We start from the raw sequence: 24,097 nt of genomic DNA, 5'->3' as shown, positions 1-24,097 counted from the left end.
GCTTAATGACTAAGGAACGCAATCTCGCACTAAGATGGCGATTCGAGATCTCGCACGAAACATCTTAGACTTTCAAGATCGAGATTAATCTCGACGAGATCGAGATTTGACAAAGTAATTAAAAATGTGTTATTTTGACCAAAAATCTCTGTGAACTCCGTATATACAAGTTATTTATGTTACGCCATGATATTTTTATAAAATAAAAACAACAAATCAATAAAAAAAAACGAAATATTATTGGTAGGTTTTGACAAGCACTAAGCAACTTACAAAAAAAATCGAGCAAAAATAATATAAATAATTGTAAGTAGGGGGAGTTGCCATGAATGGGACAATTTTATTTAGTCACAGATTTCATGTTATAAATTAAGCTTAATAAAACAAGTTTTAGTTTATAACTAAACTATATTTATTTATATTAAAAAACATAACTAAAAACAATATTTTAAGATGTTATTAAAGCCTAATAAAAAAAAAACTTAACATCCCCATTAATGACTAGGTGGTCTTCAAAGGGACAGTGATAGTCATGAAAGGGACATATTTTAACAAAAACCTTGTAATCAAAAATACTATGTATTTATTTTTAGCAATTATCATAAACAATTTGTTTTATCTTGTAACACAAAATTATTATTTGAAACATTTTTATCACATAATCGGTGCATTTATGATATCAAAAATAGCCTTATTAAGAGATTTTAAAACTTTAATCTAATGAAAAAATGGCAATAAAAATTAAAGGTGCCTTTGACACCACATTTTTCGTTTGCCCAATTCTGACAAATTTTACATTTGAACCATTCCTCTTTACTAGTAGATTTTTTTTGTTTGCAGACAGAATATATTGGACGTCCCTTTCATGACTTGTCCAGCTGTCCAAAACAAGACTTTCGTGCATTTTTTTAAATAACTTTGTTGTAGAAATGTGTACTTACCATTAAGGCAGTTAAACCACTAATAAGTTTGCAGTACAATTAATGCAGATTATAAACGATTCCCAAAAAAACAACAAAAAAATTATTTGGGACACGGAGAAACTTAACCACGTTTCGCCATTTTGTTTCTCATGACAGCCACGTGTCACTTACGTCAATATTGTCTATATATGAATCAGTGTTGCCAGAATAAGATAAGATAAAATAAGATAATATATATTGAATAACTGTGTACAGAGATGTTGGCAATAATACATTTAGGAAGCAACAGTTTATCCATCACGGACGTACAATATACTTAAGACTAACCTATAACTAAATAAAAAAATTAATACATGCATGCACTATTATCATAATCGTCAAATTCTTTCATGCTGTAGAACACCCTACTAATAAGCCATTTTTTGTAAATGGTTTTAAATTGTTTCCTTTCGACAGATTTTATTTCAACAGGCAACTTGTTAAACACTTTTATTGCTGCAATGAAGGCACTTTTATCTATAAGTTTATTGTTCACCTTTGGGATACGATAGTTATATTTATATTGCACGCGCAAGTTATCATTAATTGAGGACAGTTTTGTGAAATACTCTCCATTGCGCTTTACAAAGAGGCAAAGCTCGAGTATGTAGATTCCAGTTAAAGTCAAAATCTGCTTTTCCTTGAAAACATTTCTAACTGAGTGGCGATGGTGCAACAAACATGCAGAAAATAAAAATTACTACTTGGTTCCGAACGCTGTAAATTGAATCTGTCCCATTCCAAACCGTCCCTTTCATAGCACTTTTCCCCTACGCAAACTTAGCCCCATTCTTTCGCACGGAGCGCGCCACAGTACTTTTATCGTCAGCTAAAGCCGGCCGCACACAACACTGCGCGCGCAGCGCTGCCTGAACAACATGAATATGGTAAAAAGGTAACTCAAAACAAAGTAATTTACACGGATCAATATTTTAATTTCGTTCGAGATCTTGAAAATAACAATCGAGATCTCGACCGAGATTGAAAAAAATCGAGATTTCCTGTCAAAGAGATTGAATCTCGAAAATTCGTGAGAGATCTCGCGAGATCTCGAAATTTCGAGATCGAGGATGCATTCCCTATTAATGAGGGCAAGTCTTAATATGCTTTTTTATCGTAGGTAGTAGGTACCATCACCCGCAAAAGTGCATGGCGACTATCAATGAATTCATATTCATAATTTCTCCATGCAATTTCGCAGCTCACTGTACCTACTGAGTATGTCCATAATATAAATCTTCATTGTATTTGTTTTTAAGTAAATAATAATGGTAAGGACTAAATAGTAAACACGCCTAAATTTTAGTTGTTTGTGTGCATTGGGTCTCGTTGTCTGAAACAAGCCACTTCTAGCAGCACTTGATCTTTTGCTCTCGGTGCTTAATGAAACACACATCTCGATACATCATTGATCGTGCGCGATAGGCGCGCCCGTCTCGTGTCATGTTTACTAGATGTGACACGAAGGCGATGCTCACCCAAAACTCATTACAGGAATTAATGGTGACGTTGTGCGTATGTTACCAATTTTAAGGAAACTAGGGTACCCTATATCGTTGTTAATATATTATCGCTAATCTGCGGTAAAATTTGTGGTATCGACAGTGTTTTTTTTTTAAAGCCGCGGAGAGGACGCAGACTGGTAGTGCGGGCAGCGGTGCGATCGTCGCCGTCGCCGCCCGCCTCCATCGCTGCCGGCGTCCTGCCGGCCTAGCTATCGCTTCGACAACGAAACGCTTTGTGTCTCTCTATCGCTCTTCCGTATTAGTGCGACACTGACAGTTTCGTTTCGATCGCTACGGAGCGTTAGCGATTGGCGTGTTGGCTACGCGGCCTGAACAGGTTCATTCAGTTCTACCTACATAATATTTTTTTACACACGCTTTATGTATATCGATATACATAAATCGTAAACCAGTATACTTGACAACAATGCCAAATTATTTTGTACCAACTTCAGATAGAAATTTCAGATGACCTAGCACTTTGTTATCACCATGTCACGTAGATGCGAGGTCACAAGCATAATACAAAGAGCATCTGGGGCCAATTATGTTATGTTCATAATGCAGAAAAAGTGTCTGCGCATTCCTGCAAACGTCCGCCCTCGAGAAAGCTGTAGATCTCTTTTTATATAAAAAAAAGGACTTACATTAACATCCAGATAATATTCGTTAGAGCCCATGCACACTTTTTCAGACAAATAAAGGACGCTCCAAACCGTACATTAAAACGCGCCATGAAAACAGACTAGCACTGCCAAAATCACACTTACAAATGCATAGAAATAGTCCACATTCCCGATTTATAGATATTTTCAACAAAATTCCCGAAAGAACGAAATAAATCCCACCGCCTTTAAAAATAACCTTAAAAAAACCGGCTAAGTGCGAGTCGGACTCGCGCACGAAGGGTTCCGTACCATTACGGAAAAAAACAGCAAAAAAATCACGTTTGTTGTATGGGAGCCCCATTTCAATATTTATATTATTCTGTTTTTAGTATTTAGAATAGAATAGAATAGAATGAGATTTTATTCGTAAGCACAAACAAACAAGACATTACATAATACAAAAGAAAACATAAAATAAGATTAAAGTGCCACGAAATGGCCTCATCTCAGCATGTTGCTGGTGACTTCCAGCGCTGATCTTCCGATGAGACCATCAGGTGAGAAGAATCACGGAAGGTAACAGACAATAAGAAAAAATGCATAAAATAACATACAATGAACAAATAGTTAATTTAATTAATTTGTTGTTATAGCGGCAACAGAAATACATCATCTGTGAAAATTTCAACTGTCTAGCTATCACGATTCATGAAATACAGCCTGGTGACAGACAGACAAACGGACAGACGGACGGACAGATGGACAGACGGACAGCGGAGTCTTAGTAATAGGGTCCCGTTTTTACCCTTTGGGTACGGAACCCTAAAAACTGCTAATTGAAAAATGTTACTGTTAACGAGTTCCTAAACGACGCCAATGTATGATTTATTTAAAGTAATTTGATTACCTAACTTTGACACAAATATTGACGGATCAGAATTTATTTATTTAGCAAAAATATTGACATTAAATCATTAAGATAAATTTTATGTTAAGCAGGTAAGTAAATTTTGTGTTAACATTAATTTACTGTCTGAGCTGTTGCTGTGCTGAGTCTGTACTTGTTAAATATTAATAACTTAATCAAGGATAGGTACCTATATATTATAATATCGCATTTCCTAACGTTTTAATGTTCTTTCTTAACGACGTGATGTTTTAAGGCCCCGTGGGTTTAGGTGCTTCTCTAACTTTCATTGAGCGTAAGCGTGATCGAGACGGCTGTGTGCGGGCTTAGGATAGAGGATATAGTGTTCTTGGATTTTAATTTAACGTGTTAAAAAGAAAGTTATCTATGAGTTCGATCAATAATAAAATTGCGCATTTTTAGAAGCAATTCTAAATATATTATATTTATAATTATATTAAAAGCGACGGCCGCATGTATCGCCACGGCACTATCAACGATTTGGTCCGTCGCGCGCTTGTCACCGTCTCTGTGCCTGCAGTTTAGAACCAGTGGGCATGGCTAGAGACGACGGCAAGCGTCCCGACGGAGCCACGTTGGTACCGTGGAAATTAGGAAGAGCCCTGGTGTAGGACGCGACGTGCGTTGACACCCTTGCACAGTCCCATATCGGGGCGACCCGCATCCAGGCTGGCGCTGCGGCTGACCAGGCCCAGATTCTCAAGCGCCGCAAATACACTATGAGTTTGCGGCGCTCGCAGTAGAGACTCTGGGTCCTTGGTCATCCCACATGAAGACATTTATGAGAGCTTTGTCGGCACGGCTGGTCGATTCCACAGGGGACCGTAGGGCCGGTGCGTAAGTACTACCTCTCTCAGCGTATCGCCCTAGCGGTACAGAGAGGTAACGCCGCCGGCGTAATGGGGTCCATGCCGCAGGCCGACCGTTGGACGGGGCATTTTTTTAATGACTGGGTTTTATGTGTTAGGTTAGTTTAATTTTTATACACTATGTTTAGGTAGTTATTTATTTAATTTTAAATTGTATTTTAATTTTACCAATAAAATTGTAGACAAATATATTGGTCACATTAGTAAATAAGTAAGTAATAAATTATTACATAAATATAAATGTCAAATTATATTATATTATGTATATTTTTGGCTTTTGTGCCCAAATTGTAACAAATTTTTAAGGTGCGTTTTAGATTTTGTTGTCATGGGGAACATGAACATGACCCCCCTCCTCCTGAGCCCTGGGCTGGTTCTACAATAAATAGGTTTCAATGTTATGTATTAAGCTTTATTATGGTCACCATCGGATGAAATATATGTCAACAGATCATTCATCATAAGTAACAGCGCCCGCATCATCGTCTCAGCAGTAATGCCGTAACAGTAATGCAGCTCTGCAGTCATCATCCGAACGTCACCTTTAGGGTCAGTTGCATCAAACACAATCAACGGACTAATCAACGTCACTCAATAGAAAACTATGAAGGAACGAACACCGATATTTTATGCGAATATTTTAACGGTGACGTGACAGACGCGAGACGGTTTGGCCTACCGACCCTCAGAAAAAAACGACGAGTGCAGGCTGTACTTACAACACAACCTCTAAAATATGTATCCTATATTATAAGCTACCTGCCTGCTTTCCAAAATCTGAGCAAAATGACTTAACGGTGAGATTAATTCTCGTTATGACACGATCATGTAAATAATAATATCATGAAGCGACATTTAAATTCAGACTACGTTAACTTTGCTCGCCTTTGTACCTAAATTTATATGAATTTCATGTTAACAATTTTTGTTTTGTACAGTAAAGTAATTTACTACTACTACTACTACTAACTTTGCCATCATTATTTTTATAATTTGCATTCGGTAAATAGAATGGAATTAAAACAACACATTTTTGAAGTTAGTGGCCCATATGTATATTGACCCAATGACCATATTATTGACGTCTTCACAGTTCAGTGATATCCAAAAATGGAGCTTATGAAGCGCTCACTCATACTTAACGTTTCATATAAGTATTCTTTAATAGATGATCTGTTGCCATATTTCATCCGATTGTGACCAATAAAGCTTAATACAAACGTACGAGCATTCCAGACATTCATGAAATATATCTTAAGAATAACTTCTAGTGATATAGCAACTTATAATCATCAATCTTTGGTACATTATAATTTTTTAATAGTGTACGGGCGCGGTATAAATAAATTTGAGTATTGAAAAGTCCGAAGTTGTGATCAATAAATAACAACATGACGCTACAAACAAACAAACAAACATAGGCCGCCTCCCGCAGCACGGCGCGCGTGCCGTGGATTAACCGTATTTTCATATCAAAGGCCCTGCTCAGTTTTATGAATTACTTCTATTTCGACTCCTTACCCACTAAACCTCCTATCGAGAACGGTTTTGCTAAAGCAAATGCAATCTTGATAGGTCTTAAATAAGGTTCGAGTTGCAATGTTCATTACAGTTTGATAATGCTAGCATCGTATTTGGGCTCGACGTTATGTCTTTCTTTATTGGACGGGACTGCGTGGGAGAATTAAATTTGTTGCAGTTTTCATTTAATCGTATTAGGGAAATTCATAACTTTATTATTTGTGTCTTTTATACCGTGGTGACAATACAAAGATGTTTAAGACGTTTGTTTGCTTTAATAATCAGGGTGTTTACAATTTGTGGAATAATCATATTTTCGCCTTGTCATGATAATACTATTACTTATTCTGTGTCCTTGTTACACAAGTATTGGGATAAATATTTTTTTAAAGTACTTCGTATCGTGGGAATCCATCAATCATTAAATTTGAGAGCCCATTTTGATAGGCTACTCACGTCAATCAGACTCGCAGCTTCCTGAAAATTAAATTTACTGGTGACAAAGGCACATCAATGGTTCGCTAATGGACGCTTACGAGTACTGTTTCGGTATCTGGCCCTCGTTCCATGAATTTAGTTTATTTAACATTGGTCTCTTATTTTTTTTTCTTATGTATTTATTTCGTTTGATTTATCCCCACCCATTAGGTCATGGTAAGTAATGCGGCCGGCGCGCGCCGCAGGGCGTCCGATCCGCTCGCATAGATAGCGAAGACACGTGTTGTCAACTTGTACGTTCTTCTCCAAATACCGTATAATATTTGATAAATTTAACATTTAACATTAGTATGATATCCCGATAATGACACCGTTTTATTTGGAGGTGTCACTTAATAAAGTTCTTAGCCGGACAGAATTGTTTAGCTGTATTTTGTATCACACTCAGCTTTTGGCTGGGATGGCGATCGTGATATTTATTCTGGGGGTAGTAAACACATAAGTTAGCTCATTACGATATTGATGAGTTAGCTAACTTAGCGGTTTCATTCACGTGTTTTTAGTAACTCGCGCGACATGTTTCGGAGAGCCTTGGTCTCCATTTAGGTCGTGAGTGAAACCGCTAAGTTAGCTAACTTAACATGTCTCACGATATTAAATTCGGATATTGATGAGCTATTTAAAAATGTTAGGATTTTACAGCTTGCACATTTAAAAACTAGCAGCGTTACAAGTTGCGTGCACATTTAAATGCAGTGTTGTAGTTTTAGGTGGAGATGTAGACTTCTGCCCATATGCTAGGATACCTCTTCCTAGAGGGTCCCAACTCCTATCTTCTGTTAGCTCATCGAGCGAGCTATAAATGGTAAGCACAGTGTCTACAACGAGTTTTGAGACATACTTAATTGTGTGGCGCATTACGCTTTTTCCGTACCATTATCGGATTTCGTAGGCAAAAGACTACATGAGAGGCTATTACAAGTACCTATATCAATTATCGCTTGACATTATCTTTCATCTTGCTAAAGAGTTACAACATTTACATACATTGTCACACGTAACAATAGGATAGTAGACACATGTTGAATTTTGTAACAAAATCTAGTTAAATAGATAGAAAATGAGCAATTTATCACAATAAAATAGAAACCTAAAAAATATATGGGAATAATACAAAATAAAAGACCTGTTTGCAAAAAAAAACTTTTTTTTAACTTTCAAATAGGAAAAAAATAATGGTACCATTTGTTTCCTTACATTTTATTTAAAAAATATTGTATGGCAACAATATACATACACGCAACATTTCACCGACAAAAATCGCAATTTCCTTGTTTTCCATACATCGGAACGGCTTCTAAGCAAAGCGGCTTCAAAGCAAAGTGACACAGTGACGTCACGATGTGTTGCCATTTGTGTTAGAGCGTTTGCTCAGTAAAAGTGGCGATGTCAGACTTTGACCACCATTTGTGACTTTTGTATTGCTTTAAGACAATGGGTCCCATACAGACATTGATCGTCAAAAGTGTCAAAACAAGATCGACTGATAATACCATTAAAAAAATTGTCAATTACCCTCTTAAAATATTATTGTTTTGTAAATCTTGCTAAGTATTTAATACAAACATCCTGAATAATATAAGTTCCCATGACAAAGATAAGTTCACGCCCAGTAACTATAAGAAACAAGCGGTCGTATAACACAGCAGTAACTGTTACAAGGTACTTGTAAATTGCATTATTAATTAGATCGTAGCATAATGTATTCGAAACCAAAGTAGGTGGAGTAATCGTAAGCAGATTCTCAGAAAACAGCGCAGTCATCAGGTGCCACGAACATTTCATAAACAACGTGAACATATCAACAGATATAAACAAAGCACACTTGTCACCCGACGTAAGCGTTTTTGTTAGTCGTGCATTTTTATAACAAGAGTTTTTGTTGTGAGGCGATGTAGGAAGGAAACCGCGGCGGGGGGCCAGTCTCCCGGGGTATGCGTACACAAAACATTTCGTGATCCATAAAGACAAAAGGAAAATTAAAATCTGTAAAACTCTCGGGTGGACTGCGTGCGTTCCGACCCGTACACTCGGGGACCTTGTCAGGGATAGCTACGAGGACTGAAGTAATATCAGCTTTCTACATAGGATTCTAAACTATCGATAACAAACAATCTTACTTAGGCAACAAGTATAGGCCGTTTCTCAAAAAGTTGGCACCGCAGAATTAAAATCGACGATTTCAACAAAGTTGCGATTTAGCATTTTTTTTTTTCATTTGTATCATTACAATGCTAATTAAGCTATTGATAAATGTTGAAGTGAAGCAAATCCATTAATTATTTTAGAAGATATAGGCGTTTGAAATGTAGGTGAACGGCATCAATGACAGATGAAAAATAATTTATATCCAGGTTCCAGGTTATCGACAATAGTCAGGTTAGCAAGAAATCAGTACAAAAAATCCCGGCCAAGTGCGAGTCGGACTCGCGCACGAAGGGTTCCGTACCATTACAGAAAAAACAGCATAAAATATCACGTTTGTGTGGGAGCCCCATTTAAATATTTATATTATTCTGTTTTTAGTATTTGTTGTTATAGCGGCAACAGAAATACATCATCTGTGAAAATTTCAACTGTCTAGCTATCACGGTTCATGAGATACAGCTTGGTGACAGACAGACAGACGGAAAGACGGACGGACAGACGGACAGTGGAGTCTTAGTAATAGGGTCCCGTTTTTAACCTTTGAATACGGAACCCTAAACATGAAAAATTTGACAGGTTATTGAAAGGTACCACTAACCTGCATCCGTTCTCGACCTGGTTACTCGTTTTCATTTACCAGACATGGACGCTATTCACCTACCCATCACATTTTTTAAAGATTTTACGTATTTTCATACATATTCATATAAAAGGGAACATAAGTCAGTCGAATATTTGCACTGCCTAGCTACAACAAGAAATATATTCGCACAAAGGCGATATTAACGACAATAGCTGTATATTTAGTGTATAACTACGAGTGTAAGTTTTAATATTATTGTCATTAACCTGCCGCAAAATCTCGTTCACCTGGTGGTTTTATCTAGGTGGACGATATGCAGGTGATGGACAAAATGAAACTTATGTCGTTAATACACGAAAACTATTTGCTTTACCATCATATAGTGCGACATAAAAATTTTAATAAAAGAAATTAAATAAAATAGAACTAAGAAAACATACTAAATTAAGCATTTTACGTCAAAAATGTGACAGTTACGTAGGAAGTGGCGCCCTCATTTATTTTCTACAATTTCTTGTCGGACTTATGCACACAAAACTGAACCATTGAATGTGTTACATAGGAATCTCAGTCAATACAACAGGTCGCACAGTAAGCAAAATATTGATGACAGAATAAAGACCTACTCTTTGGTTGTACCTTAAGTACCAAGCCGTTTGTACTCTTAACAACTATAATAATCTCCCAAACAAGTCTCACAAATAAAATATAAAATTAAACACTTAACATTTCTAAGGCAAACAGTCGTTAGCTAGTTTGCACAAGTGACAGCGCCATCTCTCGGTGCATTTGAAACTAACCACCACGATATGGGTTTATAAAGTTACGACTTGGACAGTAGGTACTTACCCGTTATAAACTCCAGCTTCCGCAACTCGTTGGTTTATATTTTATTAACGCGACACAGTGATGCCGTATTAGTCCTAGCAGGCGATAGCTGATGACTTACGGCTGGAAAGGTGCAGTAGGAAACATACCTACCTATACAGTCGTTGTGAGTGTGTCGTGACAAGTGACTTTAAATGTAAATAGCTTAAAATATATGTTTAATATTATTATTCACTGGTAAAATTTTAAAAGTTAAGGATTATTCAAGTTAAGTGAATAATTAGTGTGATTTTAAAAGATGCAAACGTGAGTACACCGCGCTGGGAGACGGAAGGGGAATGGTAAAACGTAGTTACAAATTGTTTTTTTTCCGATTAATATTAATTGCATCAATTTCAAACTGAAATTTATACCTTTGTGTGAAAAGTCTCTCAAGATATACTTTCATAATTTATGTATAAAAACTGTACATAGTGAAAAAAAGTTCTAACCTATTGACAGGTGGCTGTGCCCCTTTTTTGAGAAACAGCCTATAGGTACTAATCGAAAGTTTCCCAGCGATAGTAGAAGACATTTCAATAGATTTAGTCTATCAAAGACGCGTTTTAAGTTATAATGTCATTACCTAACTTTAAACACCTTGTTTTCAAGACTAACGACATAAAATATAACCAAAAATCTGATCCCTTCCTTGTTATAATGCATGGTGAGTTGTTGAGCTCCAGCAATATGAATTGTCCACTTTACTTGGCCACCCAATGTACGCAGTCACGGCGGGAAAGTAGTCCTGAGTGCTCTCCTCTCGTGTCTATAATAAAGTATTTACATATTATTATTCATGAAAACAAATGTCCTTTGAATGGTTTTTGAATGTTGTTGACTTAATACAAAGTGCTTTGCGAACGCTGCCCATTCTGTTGGCGACGTCGCATAATGGATTGCTTCGATTTTCGCATTTTGCGCAAATGTTTTTCTTATTTAGCGATATCACGAAATGTATCTTCGTGAGGTATAGGCTAAGGAATGTTATCGGATATGTCTTCTTCCATTAGGTCGTGGGTCGGCTCGCCGTAAAGAGTTTCGGGTGATCTATACTGATGAGGTCCTACTCCGTGTGCTCGGTCCTGCGAGAGACGCGACGTGCGCGGAGCGGTCGCAGGCGCGGCTGCGCCTGCGTCCGGAAATCATTGGTATAATAAAGAGCTGAGCGAGAAAGCGCCCGCTCGCTGCGTGATAGATGCTCCATGGCCGAGCGACAAAAAAATAACAAAATCGACTTAGCAAACATGTTTAATATAATGAATGACTCGCTCGTATATCTTCACCTGCTTAGTATGACATAAATTATAATAACATTATGTTGTACACGTTCAAGGAGTCCTAACAAATTCTTATTCACTAGAAAATAAGACGTTTCACAAAAATATTGTTCGGGTTAGAGAGACGAGTTCGAAATGGAATAAACGTTGAAATTGCTCTAATGCTCTACTGGACGCGCCCCTTTGTGTGCGCTTACATGACTAATGCCTTGTGAAATTGAACTATTGACGTACATATTTCGAGAAAATCTTCATAGCTTAGGATGAGGCATTCCTCGTAACTAAGGCGGAGGCATAAAATATTTTCGGCCCCGTTCCCCGACGATATTGAGCTCAGTTAAACATTTAGTACTCTGCTTGTGCTGAGTTTAATTGGATTCCTCGAATAAGATGTCTTAGAAAATCACCATCACTTGTCGATGGATGACATTTAGACACCATCAAGTAGCTAGTAGGTCGCAATCGATAATAGCGTGTTGATGTAGTTTCTCGCTGAATGAATTTCGTTCAACGAGCGATTCGCATTTCGCATTTCGGCGTCGAAAAAAAGTTACACATACGTTGTCATTTTTCTCTCATTATTTCTTACAAAGTTTTAGGCCTTGGCGTATCAAGTTCTATACACTCCGTAATGCTAACAGCCATTACAATAAATCTTCCTACTCTACTCCGCAATAACTCGGTGCATTGCGTTTTTATTTCGCGGTGATTTAGTTCACATCATCGATTTGATTCAGTGGCGTTAAAATTGAGAGACTCTCCGAGAAGAGGGCGCGCCCCTTCGCTCCCCCAATAAAATTATTTAGCCAGCCTGCACATAATTAGCGCTAAACAATATTTAGCGGCGATTAACCCTATAAAGTCTTATTAGATTAGAAGGGTTGTAAAAATCAATTAGAATGCCGTCCTATGTAACCGCACAGTGCTCACAAGGAATTTCTCTTTTTATTATCAATTAGATGGGTTTATATGTGGTATGGAGAGTAGGTGAGGATTAGGCAAGTGCGGCGGCGTGCGTGCCTGCGGCGGCCGGCCGCGGCTTAGCCTCGAGGGACGCCCTGACCCTTCCAGCGACACGATGACAGCTGCCTTTGTCATGCCCGCACTCGAATTTTATACCACAAAATTGACAGCTACGTAACACCGTAATTCACCGATCGAACAACTTGTTACCGAGCTTGTTGCGACTCACAATAAAGTATGACGCTGGTTGTAGCCGGCTAGCGGCGCGGCGGGATCCAATTTATGTTGTTTCATATGTTGTCTGCTTTTGTTAATGTGAAAATTAAATCAAACACGTCGGCACCATATCTTTTGTTTATTGCTTAATCTCTTTGCGATGAGAGCGTATAGCGAACGGCGGCGTGATGTGACTATACTTAGTGATTATTATAAGATAATACGACTGATAAAAAGTAAAACTAACTAACTTACCTAATATAGAACTAAGGTCAAAGCTTTCCGAAAAAAAGGACCCACAGATCGAGATTACTTTATATACATACTAGCTGTTGCCCGCGACTTCGTACGCGTGGATTTGTATGTTGGTGGTTATATATTTTACATGAGCATAGAACATTAATATTATACAGCAAAAGATATCAGTAGGGACGGACGGTTAAACATTTGTAATAATTATACAATTTGCTTACGCTTGAAATTTGTCTTTCACAAACTGCGAAGTTTCAAGCACCTAACTGAAAAAAATTGTTCTCGATATAATCCCTCTCAACCCTCTTAGAAGATTTTCAAGTACACTGTTTAAAAAAATGTTCGCTCCCGATGCAATCTTTATTAATACAAACTTTTCAAACACGGTGTAATCAGTTTTCTCTTTTATAATGCCTTTCTAAGAAAGCATTTGAAATGTATCGAAACTTTCAACCCCCTGTTAACCCTTTTAGGGGATGAATATTTAAAAACGGTAAAGTACTTTTCATGTATTTTAATAATATGCCTTTATACAAAGATTGAAGTCCCGCACTCAAAAAAAGGTATGATTTCCGTAGGCACAAACTTTCAACCCCTTTTGTTACCGCCTTGGGGGATGAATAAAAAAAATGCTGAAATTATTTATCTTCCCTTTAAATTCTACGAAGTTCCAAGTACCTAGCTTAAAATAAAATCTACCAACTTTCAACCCCTTTATAACCACTTTACGGGGTTAATTTTTAAAAACGCTGAAATTACTTTTCTTGTATTCTAATAATATGCCTTTCTACAAAGATTCAAGTCCCGCACTCAAAAAAATGTTTGGCCTCCATACAAACTTTCAACCCCTTTTTTAACAACCTTAAGGGATGAATTTACAAAAAATTTATCTTTTTACGGAGTTTCAAATTGCTGGCTTAAAATAGAACTTTCATCCCCTTTTTAACCCCCTTAGGCGTTGAATTGTTCAAAATCGCTTCTTATTTCTTGTAAACATTATAAATGTAACCTGTTGTGCAAATTTCAACTTTCTAGGGTGCTGGTGGCCTAGTGGTAAGAGCGTGCGACTTGCAATCCGGAGGTCGCGGGTTTAAACCCCGGCTCGTACCAATGAGTTTTTCGGAACTTATGTACGAAATATCATTTGATATTTAGCAGTCGCTTTTCAGTGAAGGAAAACATCGTGAGCAAACCGGACTAATCCCAATAAGGCCTTATTTACCCTCTGGGTTGGAAGGTCAGATGGCAGTTGCTTTCGTAAAAACTAGTGCCTACGCCAATTCTTGGGATCATGATTTATTGATATTACTCAAAGTTATCCGTAGTTTACTTAACCAACACTTTGAGTTGAGTTGAGTTTGAGTGAGTAAATAAATATTATAAAAATAAACAGAGAACCACAGAAGGGTTGGTGTCAGAGATCTTATGTAACCTGCTATTTCTTAAAGTTTTCTTAAAGTAAGGGATTGCTTTTTATCTATAGGCCTTGGTAAGGAGTAACTACCAAGAAAAATAACACTTAAAGGAGAATAGGGCCATTAGGGCCTACATTAAACAAAACAACCACAAAAATATGTGGTCGTATCAAAAATATTAATACATTCAAAAACTATTATTTTGATGTATTTCGACAAAGAAGGAAAGGACCTCACTACATCAGAATGGGACTAATAGAAAGTAGAAAGAGCGCCCGAGCATGCTTGAGATTGGAGCAGTATTAACTTATTAAAATGTAGACATAAATCTCGACATTTATTTGACTAAGTAAATAAATCTCTATTTCTATTGTCTATTTTAGCGTTATGCATGGAGTCGTAATGACGCGTGCCAGGACAAAGCCCTACACTAAAGATAATTCGCAGCGGCATGACTAAATCAATTTCCAATCAGATCTTGAAGGTAACGGAAGTTTGAACCCTCAGAGGCGTGTAGGAATGCCTGATTGATTCCCGACTTCCCACCGTGAAAGTATGTCTGAAGTTGAGCCAGATTTAACTTCAGGCAGATCCAAGCGGAATTGATAATGAGATACGTCTTTGTTCCCCGTTTTGATTGAGCGCGCTCTGGGTGCGGAGATAGGCGAGACTATTAACATTTTTGCATTAAGACGTTCTTAGGTTGTTTTCCAAAAATATTTTGATAAAATATTAATAATACTTAATTCGATTTGCCGATTTCGTGGAAAAAATGTGACGTCACACCAGGGGTGTTTGCCAATGTGACAAGGAGGGGAAGTAGGGGTCAATAAAACCTAGAAGTTCCTGTGACGTAATTAATGGATGATCTCTATTATAAAGGCAGTCTTAGGAATATTTATTCACAAGCACAGTTTTGATAACTTACAGCCGCGTTTACACAAATTTGCAAGCAGTCATTAAAAAACCCTTTGCCCGTAGCAGTAAACCAGCAGTAATTTACGTAAGACGACCTCAAAAAGTAATATACGCATAGTCGAAAAATCGGTCTGGTGTTTCGAGGCGGAGGGCTCAAGGAATCCGGGCGGCGATCGATGCGTCGATAGCTCCGATACGTCCCGACGCATCTGGTAGCCACTAGTTTGTTATCGGTGACAAAACCTATTTATCGAAGTCGACGAGATTTATAGGTTACTATTCTACTCAATAACATGACGTCTAACACATTAAGGATGACTCACGTTAGACCGGGCCGTATCCGGGCTGGAGCTTCCGGCGCTTCGTTTTCTATGGAAAGCATCACGTGATCAACTGTCATGTCATAGAAAAGTAAGCGCCGGGAGCTCCGGCCCGGACACGGCCCGGTCTAACGTGAGTCATCCTTTATGTCACTATAAATAATTATCTCAGACATTTAACTGTTATAATTCATTAATGTGCTTTCTGTGACACATTTAATGTTTTCATTGGGCAAATTAGACAAATACAGTCGGTGATTTGTTAAATCGATGATTATATTAATGAGATGCATAAATCATCCGATAAAGATGAATAAAGATGAAGACTCATAAATGCTAAATAGTCTTAATTCAATTATAATTTCTTATTTGATTTAAATTTTAAACACGAAAAGCCCAATGATCGATCGCACACTAGTTAATAAATAACTACTGGCTCGGGAGTACAACGGTTCTAACCCTCTAATTGCAGAGAAAAGATTGATAACCCGCTCGTAATCACCGACGATACGGAACATTTGGAAGTGGTTAACATTTTAAACATGCCAAAACCTCATAATAACGCATAAATCAGTACATAAAAATCTGTTTGGTGTTGTAATAAATAAAACAGGAGGTAGGAGCCGATGGCCATGCATAAAGCGGGGTCTTACGCAATAGTTTGATTTATTGGTTTCGGCAAGGTGCAAGGAATTCTAACGGCCCGGCCGGCCCTCCGAGCGTGATAGAATTTTGCCTTTGCAATTTCCTCATATATGTGAAAAACTATTCGCAGCCCGCGGTGATAAATGTTGGGGCACCTATGAATAAATTTGCCTGTCGGTATAATGCGGAAATCTGGAGTGATTAGGTCTGGCGGCAGGTGAGGGCCAGCTGAGGGCCATCTTCTTAATCGCTCATTTTGTACTCGGCCATGTCGCTTTACTGACGCATCACCTTTAGAAGGTGGGGATGGCAATTATTTCTTTAACAATATTTATTACGCCTGTATTCTTTAACCGAAAACTGCAAAATTTTTATACATATGTTTATTAGGTATTTGCGAAATGTAGTTATAGATACCTTATACCTTCCTCCTTATTTGATTCTTGTATCTGTATTTGACTAAGCTAAGAGAACCATGGTTTCCACCATCGCTTGGAGACAGGCTTGAGCTCAGAGAGGTGGGGCCGCTCTGCTTTTAGAAGCAATGTCCTCTGGTGAAGCAAGATTATATATTTAGTAGCCACCTCGAACTGGAGGGCACAGATAAGTAAGACACAACAAGGTAAAGCGATGATCAGCACGTATATAATGGTTGCACCTTTATCATCTATCGTGTTATGTGTCATTCTCACATTTTACATACCTACTTGTAGAATATGACGACCATGATGACCATAGGTAAGTACCCCGGAATTTTGGGTGCGGAAATGATTTTGCGTATTTATAACTGTGTTTATTGAAAAATTGTTACCCAACTATGAATTAAAATAGGTAGTTAGCTCCAAATGTACTTAGAAATGTTAAAATAGTTTTTGTTTTTACAGCCAAAATTTTTTGGCTAGTGTAAAACATTCCCGCGCGTCCATGGCGATCAATTACGACCGGACGTTTTGAGGATTCTTTGGGAAGGCCTATGTCATTTCATCTTTCGGCTGATATGATGATGATGAAGCTTTTTTGTTTAATCTTTGTCAGTTCCTTTCCAATATCATTCACCAAGCCCTCCAGACTATTGTAAAGTAAACATTTAAACAATCACCTGCTTCTATCGATTCAACTGGGTTTGAGCTTTTTGAAAAATCAAGTAAAATGTATAACTGTCGAAGAGAACATCCAGAAAAGATTCTTTCAAACTTAATAGAGTACGTACTTTTTTACAAGACCACCTTTCAAGGTTTCTGAAGGTAAGTATGATATAATTTAAACTTCTCCAAATAAGTAGTCATCATATATCTCGCATTTATCACGCCATTCATCTCCAACCTGCAACGGCAGTGGAAACATACAATGCCAATTAATAAAATATATCACCGACAATGACCCTTTATTCGGCCAATATGTTCCCGATCGCCCACCAATTCGAATTGCCGTGTACACCTAATAAATTTTACAAGCGTATCCAAAAAAACCCGTACAATAAGAGCAACTGGATGAGACGAGAACAATAGCGGAATAACATTCAGCGGGCAGTAAACGACGTTGGAAATCTAAATATTTATTTGAATTATCCGCCGGGGCGCCGCTTTGACGATGATTCGCGAACGAGCCGAGCCCGAGTTGCTACCGTTCAATCCTATAGGTTCTGTAAATTGAACAATATTGCGTTCAAAATGTTTATAATTTATTGACCTAGTTAAGTTTGTTAGTTAGGCACCTTTTTGTCCCTTGGAGCAGAGACGTCCGCAGATAACGAGAATTCATAAACTGGTTATCATGACTGACTTACCTAAAACATTATACAATGCGATTAATATCATTAGACATTTTTTGTCTTAAGTACTTAATAGGTTAATATACCACTTGATAACTCGTCCAAATAAAATTATTCAGATACTAAAATGTTTGGGACGAATAATTTAAATAATTTGGCATGAATGTTAGTTCGTTTTCATTCATTTTGAGTTCACTTACTTACTTAAAATACAAAGGCGATTTATTCATTTTTATGTCGAAAACACTTTTTTCTTATATTTATACCTATTACCGTAAAATGGGGTGAGTAGGAAGTAAACTGACATTCAAACCTCGATAACATTTTATTTTTACATATGCAAACTGAATGGTGTATATTATAAATGTTCCGGACGTTTGTATTTTAGTTTTTATTTTATTCTGGGTAGTTCCATTTCATAACTTTGACGATAAACAGGAAAACCCACCTAACCCCGTAGTCCCTCGTAATTGGGGTGAGATGGGTTTTTATACAAATGTGATTTTGGAAGATTGTTGGATCGATTTTTTTTATTATGAGTATTACTATAGCTCCATTTTAAATTGGAATACATTATTTTTGTAGCAGTAGCCTTAAAATCCCATCTCACCCCCTTTCATACCTTCTCTCCCCATTCAGAATCCAACTCTCCCCCCCGAACCCTACTCACCCCATTTTACAATATTGAATACCTACACGAATAGGTATTCCCGAAATTTACACCATCCACCGTACACGTGCTGGATTTTAATAAACCCAATGCTTAATAATTACAATGTATATATGTGTTGTATATAATAAATACGATATAAACGCTCCTAAAATCAAATAAAAACACGCCATTTAACCAAGTATCCAATCCCTGCAAAAGATTTATCACATACTTAAGACGAAAGGGGACGACCGCCTCGAAACCGGTTTTCCATACAAACTTATTCCCCATTTTCCTCTCTGGATATTAACGTTATTGAAAATATTTATACACAATTTGATGTATTTTAATCATAGCTATGCCCGACCGTTTGATTTTTTCGATTTTTTAATTATTATAAGAGTTAGGAGCGAAAAACAGGTTTCATACAAATTTTTAAAAGCTCTTAAAATAAAAAATCGAAAAAAATCAAGCATAGGGTATAGCTATGATTAGAATACATCAAATTGTATAAACATTTTTTTATAATATACAGGGAGGTAAATGAGGACCACGTTTGTATGGAGAATCGATCGTCCCCTATCCTCTTAATTAATAAGATAAAAAAAAAACATAAGACAAAAAGTGCCTGCAAGTGCCATCTGTCGGTGTGCCGTTGCAACTTGAGCCCGCTTGCAGCTAAGGCGCCGCATCCAAAGTGCACTAGGGATTCTCCGCGGACGTTTCAGATAGTTCTACCTACTTTGCAGACGCTTCTCTTTGCCAACACGAAAGCCTACGTGGTAACGTCATCTATTAAAAAAATAAGAAAAACTTTATAATACTACTTTACGTTCATGTAGATATTGGAGTATTCACAGAACTCTAGCTCTGTGGGAGTATAATTTAAATACGTGCGTTATTATTCATAGTAAGTTTTTAAGTTGCACCGTTGAGCTTATCAGTGCTGAATCAAAAGTATTTAATGTCAGTTTTGTGTAGAAACGTAGCTTTTGATCGTCAGTTTCATCTGACCCTTTTGAAACAATATCCTCAAATAATAATTAAGTATTTATGATGACGTGCCGGGGATATTTATATAATTTCCTACATTATACCACTTCGTGTGTGACAATAATTGAAAAAAAGAAAAAAAAGTATTTGGATATTTAATAATCTACGTAATGTTGCACGAGAATATTGCAAATAATTGAACGAGCTTTTTAATGGATGTTACCTTGGCTCGGCTGTTATGCGTGTTGGGGCAGTTATCATCATCTTCGTGTATTTAAGGCCCCGTAGGTTTGTGTTTTTCTCTCTCTCACTGAGCGTTTTAAGCGCCAGCGAGATGATTATGCGTGCTCGTGACCGCAAATATCATGTTTTAGAATTTTAGTTTGTTGTGTTTTAACAAAAAAAAACCTAATCGATGAGTTCCGTCAAAAATAGAATTAAGCATTTTTAGAAGCAATTTTCATATTTTTAGTAGGCAGGTGCGAGGACTACGCGCACTCGCACGGCTTGATAACTCCTCCAAGAGCCATATTTTGTATCTCCCGTTACTCTTGGAAGGGATTGTCCTGCAAGTTGTGCAAAGTTTTAAGTATCTTGGTCACATACTTACTGAGGATCTCTGTGATGACCAAGACATAGAAAGAGAGCGTAGGACATTATCAGTGAGGAGTAATATGCTTGCCCGCAGGTTCGCGAAGTGCTCTACTGTGGGTCAAGTATACTAAACGAGCTTATAATGCCCTAAGAGTGCAATATACTCGTAATAATGCTTTCAGAATGCTGTTGGGGCTACCAAGATGGTGCAGTGCTTCAGGCATGTTTGCTGAGGCCCGAACGGACGACTTCTATGCAATCATGCGCAAAAAATTGGATCCATGTTGAGTTGTATAAGAAATAGCCACAACAGCATTCTGAAATTGATTGCAGGCACATTCGGCTGTCCAATTCAAAAACACTGGGTAGGGCAAGTCAAATCGGTTTGGCAATATGTCAAGTGAATTGTGTTTTTAAAATTTATAATTTTAATGTAATTTAATTTATTTATATTTTTAATGTAATTTAATTGAATTTAATGAATTTATAATTTTAATGTAACTTAGGTTAATTTTAATTTAATTGAAATTAATTAATTTATAATTTTAATTTTATTTATTTATTTTAAATACAATTGATGTATTCAACTAATATATAACTAACAGAATATGGGCCGACAGGCCTGAAATAAAAAATTTCAATTCAATAAATTGTTACAAATTTATAAAGTGCCTTTTAGACCTGTGTGATTTTTTCTATCGAGCGAAAGTAAAATAAAAAACCGTACAAGTGCGAGTCGGACTCGCCCACCGAGGTTAGTAGTAGGAGTAGTAAATCACTTTATTGTACAAAAAAAGGGTGCCGTACTTTTTAGTATTTGTTGTTGTAGCGGCAACAGAAATACATCATGTGTGAATATTTCAACTGTGTAGCTATCACAGTTCATTAAAAACAGAATAAAATGAATATTTAAGGGGGGCTCCCATACAACAAACGTGATTTTTTTTGCCGTTTTTTGCGTAATGGTACGGAACCCTTCGTGCGCGAGTCCGACTCGCACTTGGCCGTTTTTTTTCTCTTTTACCGTATTAAGAACCTCTTATCTACTTCCACCTAAACCGATACCTGTAATGGCTCCTCTACACGATGCCCCAGCGTAGGCCAGTCCAAGGGACGCATTTATGCGTTAGAGGGAGCAAGTGATATTGCTATCTCATTCCACCGCATAGTGGATGGTACCCACATTGTCATGCTATAGATATTGACTCCCTATCGGACCTAGCAGATCTAAATCGGTTAATTCACACAAGTATACAACCTTAGGAATTGGTCGCTTATCAGTTGCTTAGGTTTGTGTAAAAAAAATAAGAATACCTGCTTTTAAACACTGAACCAAAGTACTTAATTTCTAAGAACGTACGTTTACTACCAAGGAAGAGAGAGCGACAGATCTTTATATCTCGGGTTAATTAAATATAGAGTTATACAAACAGTTTTATTGCGCGCCAATCATGCGCAATCTGCGTAATTTCCCTATGTCGTATATCAGCATCTAATACGCTTTGTAAAAGCAACATTCTATCGTTTGTAATAGGGCTTAATTCAAAACGAATCAAAACCGGGATGAAATCTCTAAATAGTAAATCTCAATGCTGTCTGATCTTCATGCGTGCTGCAATATAGAAGATATTGAGTACGACGTTATTGTTAAGGGCGTAAGGGCGTATTCATTTATAATTTAGCTCTTTCACTGACTGGGACAGGACCTATAAAACAGACGATTGGTTCCCTACGTTATTAGACGTTATTTGTTGTCTATGCTTATTGCTGTTTTACGATCCGTGGACGTTTTATTGCGGTTTCAATTGGCGTAGTGACGGATTTAATTAAGGCGACTAGTGTTGGAGAATTCATTATTGCGAGCATAAATCTCTCAACGCTGTATTCACAGAAAATCTAGCAGTAAATATCAAATGAAACTGTGAGTAGATCCGAAAACCTCATACAATATTTAGAAAGACAAATATGGTCTTAAGATCGTTATGGGGAGGTTATTAAACGAAACACCCAAAATAATGTTATCGGTATCAAACTTCTATGATAATTAAGCTGTTTTTAAATAATAATAACTATGCTAAAAATGTTCTAAAAAGGCTGTTCTTAGCTTCAAACTCCCTAAAGGTCGTAAACTGCAATGTGATATTATTTTTTAGAAAATATTGGAAATCTATCTTGTCTTCGTTAACGAGTTTTATGTTCAGTTTCGACGAAGAGTATCTTAATGTTGAATAACTTGCGGGTGTCGTGTTTATGTAGGTATCGCCAAGGCCGTTGAGATTATCATCGCTGCGTTGTTGTTTGTCACTAAGGTTTAGTGGCTGTATAAAAAAGTAGTTATCAACGAACGACGCGATATAATTAAACTGTGCAAATAATATATTTCACTGCTTCAGCTGCACGCATGTATATTTGTATAATAATAACTTCACAGATATTTACCGTAAATTTACATTTATTTACTTCTATTTTATGTCGGTTGATGTCAAGTAAGTAAAATAACTGAGAAAAAACAGAAATAACTTACTTAGATCTTGTTACACATACTCGTCACATATAATAACCGGGAGCTTTGCTCGGTAAACATATAAAAATTCAAAAATAGGCGTTATCCCAGAGATCCATATAGCAAATTTCATCAAAATCGTTAGAGCCGTTTCCGAGATACCCGAATTATATAAATATACATATACAAGAATTGCTCATTTAAAAGGTATAAAGGAGCCCACTGACTATCAGTCCGCCGGACGATATGTGCCTGTCAGTTAGAACAAAAATTTGACAGTTCCGAACAACTGACAGGCCGATATCGTCCGGCGGACTTATAGTCAGTGGGCCCCTTATAAATAAAATAAATAAAAATAAAAATGTTATTTATTTAGGTATCAACCCATTACATTATGAGATAAACTTACCATAAATAACTTTCATAGGTTAGTTATGTAGCTGTTTTCGTAGATGTCTAATAAATACGATTGTAGGTACGTCTGGATAATGCACGTGGTTTCCCGACGACTAGTTTCGGCACGATTCGGGAAATGAATTAGATATTCACTATATCTAAAATCTCTATGTCTGAAATAGTAAAGATATGTGACGTCCCACAGGTAAAGGTACCTTATGGCGGCTGGCGCTCGTCTCTCGTTTTCGGGGCTGCCACAGGAACCCTATTGGAGAATGGAGAACTAAGATACGTCTTTCCCGGTCGCTCTTAGATTTGATTTAAATTTAATTTAAAAAAAGTTACACGTATACATTTCACACTGCACTTTGTTCAATCTTCTTAAGTAATTACTAACCTACGGTTCGATAATCAGACTAGCCTGAGTTTTTAGATATCACATAAACATTATAATATATGTTTGTTTCACATATGAAAGACCAAATTACCGGCAGTTTTACTGTCACATTTGAATGTCCTCCTGAGCTCTCTGTACGGTTTCGTGACTCGGTCTGCAGTCGTGTTTCCCTGAATCGGGCTTTCTAGCAGTAGTTTTTGTAAAAAAAGAAGAACGCTAAAGTATTATAAACAGAGTTTCGGCTCTCACTCATTTATTTTTCCGCATGCCTAATACGGGTAGGTACTATTTAT

This window comes from Cydia strobilella, chromosome Z (genome assembly GCF_947568885.1).
Source record: "Cydia strobilella chromosome Z, ilCydStro3.1, whole genome shotgun sequence".
Classification (NCBI taxonomy): domain Eukaryota; kingdom Metazoa; phylum Arthropoda; class Insecta; order Lepidoptera; family Tortricidae; genus Cydia; species Cydia strobilella.
Note: the sequence above shows the minus strand (reverse complement) of the source record.